We start from the raw sequence: 9,043 nt of genomic DNA, 5'->3' as shown, positions 1-9,043 counted from the left end.
TATAATTGGTTGTTAGAATGTTGTCAAGCTATGTAACTTATAAAAAATATATCGAAGTTTAAACTTTTCTGACTAAGCAAATGTTCTTATTGCCATCAGTGTTATATTTCCCAGCCCTGCTCTACTTATAAATAGAGGGAAGCATGCTATAATCTTACGATAGACTTTAAAGTCCCACAGCTGTTGACCTTACACCTGTCACCTTGAAAATGTAGATAAAAACAAGTTAATTATAGAGACACGGGCGAGATGAAGCAACCCAATGTAATCACTTCCTTCTACGTCTTCAAACTGAGTTGAATAGATATAAATGTGATGCTTCCCTTTGCTTTTTACAGTATGAATACAGAACAGTGCAGGGCTTCAAAGATGGAATGAAAGACTTGAGGATCAGGAAGTCACTGAGGTTTGATACTCAGTAAGGGGACACAGGCAGTCAAGCTCTGTCCATATCACTCAGCAGAAGGATCCAGTGCACCAAAGGAGGGGATCCGAGGTTTTGGATGGGGCGGGCGCCCCAGAGAGAAGGCCCTTGTTCCTGGGCAGCTAATGAGAGCTGGCCTGCTGACAGAGGGCCCTCAGCTGGAGGAAGATGCTATTGTGTGTGGGAGCTCTACACCACAGAGGAGCCACTTCCTCTGACTAATGTTTCATTCAGAGCTCCCTGCACTGCCTGGCACGTCTCTGTCTATACACCATATATCAGATAATGCAGCAGAGCTCATCACATCCATGTGTTGTAGGATGTATGGTTTGCAGAGTATTTCTATCTATCTATCCCGTGTGGCAATTTTTTTTCTTTCTGTGTGGGAATATGCGAGCATCTCTGCGTGTGCGTCTCCAGTTTATTTTCCATGCTGCCCTCTGTGTGTTTTTTATCTTCACGAGTGGGTGTTATAGCTCCACAGGGAGCATTCGCTCTATGAGTAGTGATTCCACTTGTCTTCACAGATAAACACTGTGAGACTCTGCGTTTAAAGTGGATATATTAAAACTGTCAATAGTGTTGCGCAAAGGAATGTTTTGTGTCTGCATGTAAATGAGCCTGAACTCCCACAAGGCAATATGTTGTGGGTAGGCAATTACCAAGGAAGGAGGCACTGCAGTGTATTTGTTCTTACAAAATGAAAAAATGTCCAAAGTAACACCTTTATTTTTCAGAGAAGTATCAAATCCCGTTCCAATCATGCCAATTTCCAAAATGTCAAACTGTTGCATTAAAAATGTGGTGTTTCCAGGAAAGGGTTCATCACCACCCTGATGGAATAAAGATAGCTGAAAATGATGTGTTAGAGATTGGAATTGCGGTGGCATTACTTACCATGACACAGTTGGTGTTGCTAGAACAAAAAAGTTTTAAAAATAGTAAAGTTTGGTTATGTTCAAATCTTTCTTCGATTATGTGCTGCCATTTGAAACCCTTTCAAGATCCAGTGAAAAAGCATACTTACCAACCTCTTGGAGAGTTATCATTTTGAAAATGAAAGATTTTTACCCAGCATCAGCGATGCTTTCTTGCTTCAGTCTTTCAAACTGTTTAATCTAAGGAAAATTCTCAAACATACCAAGACCATGGATGGCTTCTTAAGATGAGCATTTTTTTCAGTATATGTTATCTGGCAAATCTGGCAACCCAATACTGAGTGAACAGCCGGCAATGGTTTATTGGTGGTAATTGCTGCTTTTCTGGCATTTTATCAGCCCATCTGTTGCAGACGATTGGAGCATGTGGTGTAGTACTGTCCAAACACACACACATACAATGCATGCAAGCGGAACCCACACACCCACATGCATAAATCCAGACAGGTGGACAAACACAAACATGTGCACACATCTGTCATCTGCGTTGACACGCGCCAACACACCAACACACACACACACACACACACACACACCCAGACACCACAAATAAAAGTCTGCACCTGATCCCTTTATTCCACATTTTATATCAATCTGTGTATAAATGAACACACATATCCATGTACATACTGCGCCAGCACACACATGCACATACTTTTATACATTCTGCTACCAACAATGTTATCAATGTTATAGATCACACGGACACACACACACACACACACACACACACACAGAAATCAGCCTCCACTTGAGCCATACAATCTACTGGAAAGAACATAAACAAAACACAGACTGTGCACATATACATACATGCATATATGAATGCGGATACATTCATGCAGACACTCACACTGCTGCAATAAAAGCCTGTTTTATGACTTTGATGAATGGATTTTGGATATTGTATCCTTTTCAGTTGGTGCAGAAAAGGGGTACGAGAGGGCGCTGGGGGAGACAACACATACACACATGCACGCATACTGCTTACATATAAACTGACAAGTACAGATATATCAACAACATACCGTACATGTACTATAGTTACATGAATGCATGCAGAAATGTAAAAATACACACACAGGGATCCTGACTCTCTGTCTGGGGAAGCCCAGTCTGTGCCATGATTAATAGGGGTTGTGTGGCTCCTGCTCTTTACCTCATACTATCTCTGTGCTGAAGCTGAAAAAATAAGCAAGCAGTCAGCTTACATGACACTGACAAGAAAAACTCCCTTGCCGACCAGCCAGCCTGGATACAGTATGAGCAGGAAAGCGCTTAGCTATGCAATGTTCTGAGATCAGCAAGCCTTGGCACCAGAAATAAGGGCTAATTTGCAATAAGGTTTTGTACACTTTGCTTGTACTGCATTGGCCCAGATTACTAGGTTTGCAACTACCTTCTAATGTAATATTGATGATATTTTCTCTAGAAGTCCAACACACGACTTTTTATCTCTTTAGAGATATAATAATGCCCTCCAGCAACATTACACTGAAAAAACACCAACTTCTAACTTTCTTTAGCTGAATGCAGGAAGCTGAAAATCACTAACAGTGAAGACCGAGTGGAGGTGAGCAAATTGTCCAACGTCGCCATCTCTCACTCATCCCTGTGGGCCTGTCCATGTTCACAAGTTAGCATGTGTCTTGCTCATTAGCCAGTGTAAATAAGTAACATTTGACATTATCCAACAATTCATGTGACTTTGTGCCAAGTAGACTCTGCTATGTATCTGTCTGGGAGGCATGTGACGTACAAAAGAGGAATGCAATAACTACAGTAATGATCTTCTTCTCTACAGACATTAATCCATAGCAAGTAAAGACTCAACTTGCTGTGTTACATTACTTTTCGTTGTCAGTTCTTTGGCAAATCATTGCAAACTGCACTGTCATTGCTATTACTTATTTTTAAATACTTTTGATCCCTCCTTTTTTAATAATAATAATAAATATAACAATAATTTAATTGGGGCAACCTCCTATCATGGTCATTGGCCATGTTGTGAGGATGTAAGTAGACAGTGGTGCTTTATTGCCAAATTCCATCATTGCTGATGTTTAACAGGTGATGTTTACTTACCTAGTTTAGCATTTTAGCATTGGTAATTAGTACCAGATACAAAGAACCACTGAGGCTGATTGGAATGTAATTAGTAAGCGGTGAACAAAGTTACATACCTGAGGGCCATCCCTGGATTCACTCCGCAGCATGCTAGAAGATAATAAGAAAGGGCTCATTTGATATTTAATATATATAGCTAAAGTATCGTTTAAGACAATGCAGTGGACTGTTGTTGTACGCATAGTTAGATCTAAACAAACAGCATGACAGACACCATATTTGTTGTTTTGTTCTTTCTAATAATTAAATGTGACACGTTATCAACAAACCAGAAAGATGGGACAGAAATGCGTGAAAGAAATTAGTTTAATGCAATAAAGAGACAGATTTAAACACATGTTGCCACAGCTGCTTAAAGCTAGAACAGGTATTAAAGAGGCATGTTTTGTTGTATTTGTTGAAATTCACTTTACATCCCGACAGCAATCAATACATCAAATGCTCTGAAATAAAAGAAAACAATCCGGTTTCTGTGGCTGTCGAATGCCTGTAATAAGCCCTGGCAATCATTTCAATCGGTCTGAATGAAATAATTGGCTGATCTAACTGCCTGTCTATACCTACCTACCTTACCATCTAAAATGTGTTTTGGGAGAGTGGCTTTGGAGGGAGGCCTGAAGGGAGGAGGTTGGATTTTTTTCAGTTGGATACTTCAAAATCGAGCTGTCTTGCTAGTTTCTCCAATGTTACATACCCTAGCTTTAAGCTCTTTGTGTTAACACATCTGAAATCATAGGGACATTAAGTTCAGAGGTTCAGCAGAAAACGTATTGGGAGAGCTCTGTGGAGAATGGGCAGTGGAGCAACTGTCTACCAGCATCCAATCATGACTCACTGCCAGATCTGAGCAGAAAGCATGGCTGCACTCGTGTTTTTCCTCTGAGATTTCCAAACCAAACTGTCGAAGAAACCTAGTGAACCTCCCACGGACCAGGAGGTGAGATCATAAACTTGTAGTCAAAAGTGCAAACATTTCTAATCCCTGTGACACAAACATTTACTGTCACAGTTGCTTGTAAGAGTCCAGAGAGTATTTTCATATTGGTACTTTTTGGTTGTTTGCCTCAGTTGTGCGGTTCCATGGTTTCATTTTGGTATTTTTATTGGGTGCGCAGAGGACATATTTTAACTTAGGTCCAGGTGTTTGGCAGCTTACCCTGGGCTGTCAGTCCAGGCTTTCTCAAGAACATGCCTCTGAGCTGTTTATTTAACTTCACCCCATTAACTGGCACCAATTGACAAACTTTTTTGGAGGAGATGGGAGGAGAAGGTGAGGTCAGGAGACCTAAGTTGGGAGAGTAAATGTCTACATTCAAATGTTTCCCCATTCCTACTTAGCAGTGTGTTTTAGTTCTGTGAAATGACCATGTGGATTTTACTGATAAGAACATTTAATGTTGACATTCAGAATGTGTTTGTTTGGGAGCCGCCAATTGGTAGTTGATATTAACACTGGTATTCTCCCATTAGCAACAAAGCTAAGCTAACGAGGTAATGAGCTTGCTAACTGATAGCAGGCCAGTCTGGGGAGGTCAACTGGGGAAGAATTTTTACATTTTTAGGTGTGTTCACTTTATGTTTTATCTCAAAGTAAGGTGGTTTAGATTGTAATGAAACTCAACATCCGATTCATCTATTAGAGCAGAAGTGGTTTCCAACCAAAGATTCCACCGATTAATTAGCACTCTTTCAAATAGAGAGGCAGAAGTCTGCTGGGGGTGGTAGATTGAAGTGAAAATTGTTGGCTCTCAATGGCACATAGTTAGCCACTTTTTTATTACAAGGCACACTAGTTAGTCTTTATGTGGCTTTGAAGAAAAAGTCAATATCGCTCGGAAATCTGCATAGTGATACAGGGGTTAAATTCAAATTGATAGATCGATAATACTTCAGTGTTTTTCTGTGATGAAATGAATGATGACATTGGCAGTGTTGTGTGCTTAAAAATCGACAATGTTATAACGATAAGAGCCGTACACTCTTTCAGCCCTAACCGCAACCATCGCCTGGTTGACCTGTCACCAAGATTTGCCCATGGGTGCATTCTGCTTGTGCGCGATGTGTGAGAGGTGTGGTGACATGGCTAAAGGAGTGCACGCTGCACCCTGACATGAGTCTTTGTCCTTCCGACTGATGGATGGGTTCACGGCCTGAGTTTTAGAGTGGACACACATGCATACACACTCACACACACAGAACCTTTGATCTTATCTTGCAGTCAGTCATATAAGTGCCACTGGCAGCTAGTTATGAAGGCCCGAAACTTGATCCGCTGTGGGCAGTTAAGAGGTCCTGCTCTGTGATCAGGGATGAACAGACAGAAAGGTATTTGTTTTATTTAGTCGCTCAAGGAAAGACAGTGTGTTTCAGTTGCATTACACATTAACACACTCCTTACATTTAGAGCTGGGAACTGACTTCTAGAGCCATCGCCACTGCAATTGGATTTACTTGCTCAAGGGCATTTAGCCAGCTGATGGAGTGGAGAGTGCTATTCACTCACTTTCCCCATCGACATCTTCCCAGGCCACATCAAGATGTTGATCTTCCACTCACACTCACAAACTCCTGTTTATCACCTCCAGGCCACAGCCATCTGCACCCTTGTTTGATAAAACTTCACCAGCCGATAGAGGTCCGTACAAATCCAAACTCCAGCAGTGACCTCCAAAATGTTTAGCCGGCAGCAGGAGTGGTATAGCACTCGAGTCAGCTCGGTCTCTCCCACTAGTCGCTGTCAGTCCTCTGTCAGCTGCCATCCATCACAGTCCAGCTATTTGGGTTCACCTGCAGCCGACTGGGCCAAGACAAGAGGGCTTGTCAGTCTGTCAGTCACTGAGTAATGACACCAGGCCTGGGTGACCTCCAATACTCACTGACAAAGCACAAGCTGACTGCAGTAGAGTGGAGTAGAGTGGAGTAAAATAGACTGGACTAGATTAGAAGTGAAAGGTATGAACGTGCGATTCTTCAGTCAGAGGATGGTCCAACGTCGGTAGCAGAGGAAGAAATTTGCTTCTTGCAGTAGAAAAGTGTCAGACAGTGACAGGGAAAAGTTTGAAGGTTTTTAGTTTTGAGTGTGGTAGTGCAGAGGAGATGAACAGGCATGCTGAATGAAAAATGTATGACAGGCCCAGGTAATTATTCTAATCCCACTTGAGAAAGAGATACAGAGGCAGAAAAGGGAAATTAAAAATGTCATCATTAGGCTTTACTCTGATCAATAAACTAAATTAAAATAGTGAATCCAGCTCAAATTGGACCACATACACTGCCAACCCCTTCCTTTGTGCCTGTCATTAGGCTTGAGAATTGAACCCACCCTATCTGATTTCACAGTAGGTCCGATGCAGGCATCCACAGACAGTCACATCCTGCATGGAAAAATGATCAGCTGTGGAGCTGAACGCTGCTGGCCTCATAAATAAGACAGAGGCAACGGTTGAGAGGGTGTCCTGACAGGAGGTATCTGACTGTCCAGTTCCCTCAATTCAACCGAAGGTGTGTAAATCACACGTCTGCTGATCCGGGGACAGTGGTCATGAAGGGTAAAGGAAGGAGAACACAGGTCCAGGGGAGGTCCTACTCTGCTCTTTAGCTTTCATTTCTATGGAAAGGATTTACTGAACATAACGCCGATTAGTACAGGTATGCTGATTTACACCAGAGGCCTTCTGGGTAAAAACACGGTCCTCTTCTGTTGGCAATTGAGTAGCACCACATGCAAAGCTGGCGGTGAAGGAGAGGACAGCCAGAGCTTATCTGCAGGGAACAGAGACTGACAAACACTTCTGCCAGGGGCTAGCCAGAGGACTTCTGGTTCTCTGCTCAGCACACAAATGCAGATAAAAGTACAAGTTCTTATAGTTTCTGAAGGCTGTCTGCCCTCTCTGCCTCGCTTGGCTACCATCTTTCCCTTGATTTATCTCTCCCCTGGCTATCATCAATAATATCACTTGGGTGCACTGAATTTAATCCAGATAGCTTTAATTTGACATTGTGAATAACTGATACTGTGATCTAAACAATCATAAGATCTGATCTGATTTTTAGGCCAAGAAACTTCAAAAAAAGTATTTTAATTCAACGTTTTTCAATGTTGACTTGTACTGAAGGGTGGAAAAGGCAGTGGTCAGCTAAAAAATTTATTGAAACCTTATTTTCTGTTAATGTGACTAAAGTTAATCTTAACATTGATTAAACCTGCATTAACTAACAACTGTAAGCACAACACAATTATTAGCATTTAAATTAATGTGGCAAACTGTTGACACATCCCTTCCCCACAGAGCTGCAGAACTGGGTGAAAATTATCTGTGGGTTCAATGTTACAAACACCCCTTTTTATGCACAAGTAGTCATGTTATCCATTGTTAATATAAAAAAAACATTTTTGCCACTTTAAAATCATATTATGGATGCTTGTTTGAAAGTTTAGATGGTATTCAAATCAGCCTATGTGTATGTAATAGATACAACTTTACAAAATCAGTGCGGTATTATACATCACATAATGTAGTTGTAATTAAACAAACAGATACTGAGCTAATCAAAAATCTATCATACATTAACTGACACTTTTCCAATTTAAAACAGACATTAAAGGAAAAAAAACACCTGTAACTGAAAGTTCACACACAGATGCCAACCACAAGGTCCATCAGTGGATCTCCTCTGTTGAAGAATGAAAGAAAAATAAATTGAACATTGACCTTTGTGCAACAGCTGTATTGTAATACATCTTAGTTTACTGCGGGGCTTTTAGTCTTTGACCATTAGTAAAGCCTCTGGTGTAGCGTGGAAATAGATGAGAGCTCAACAAGCATAAAATCAAGATATATTACAATGCAGGTTCTACATGGCGTTTACACATAACATTTGAGGAATTATCTGACAACTGGTATCTTTGGAATAACTTTAAAGATTAAAGCAACAACGTAACTAGCCTTAGCACCAAATTCTGTTGTAACCCTTGAATATTTATTTTGTTTGGAGATATTTTTTCACTTAGTTTCCTTTTGCATCTGCACCTTAGATAAACTGGCTCTCCAGAAACTGCAGTTTTCTTGAGCCTTCCACCTAAAATATTTCAAACATCAATCAGCAGTGCAGGACGGGTCATTGGGAATTTAAAGTTGACAGATTGAGAAGAAAAGAACTTGAGAATCTTCTGCCAGTGCACCGTCTATACGCTGTAGGCCAACGCTGAGTTGACTCCGAGGAAGCAAAATCAACATGATTTCTAAATTTACTGGCCCAAGGTTAACAAGGTCTAGTTGTTAGGCAAACAGCCTGTCCCAGGGATGCAGTAAATAACAGTAAGCGGTCTGGTGTGAGACCACAGGGTCTGTGTATGTACAGTATATTTGCATCTGGCCAGTAGGTATTTCTATGCATCTGGGTGGGTGTGCATGTGTGGCCGTTTGGGTAAGAGTGCCTCAGCCAGTCTAAGATTGATATGGAGGATGAACAAATGTCAAGGAGTTTATTGTTCTTCCTGTATATCACTTTTAGACTCTGCAGTTCTACCTCCAGGCCGACCTACTGCCTGTTT

The sequence above is a fragment of the Micropterus salmoides genome, unplaced genomic scaffold (genome assembly GCF_014851395.1).
Source record: "Micropterus salmoides isolate LMB-PRFRI ecotype aquatic unplaced genomic scaffold, ASM1485139v1 Ms_hic_scaffold_7, whole genome shotgun sequence".
Taxonomy (NCBI): Eukaryota; Metazoa; Chordata; class Actinopteri; order Centrarchiformes; family Centrarchidae; genus Micropterus; species Micropterus salmoides.
This window is presented reverse-complemented; position numbering follows the sequence as displayed.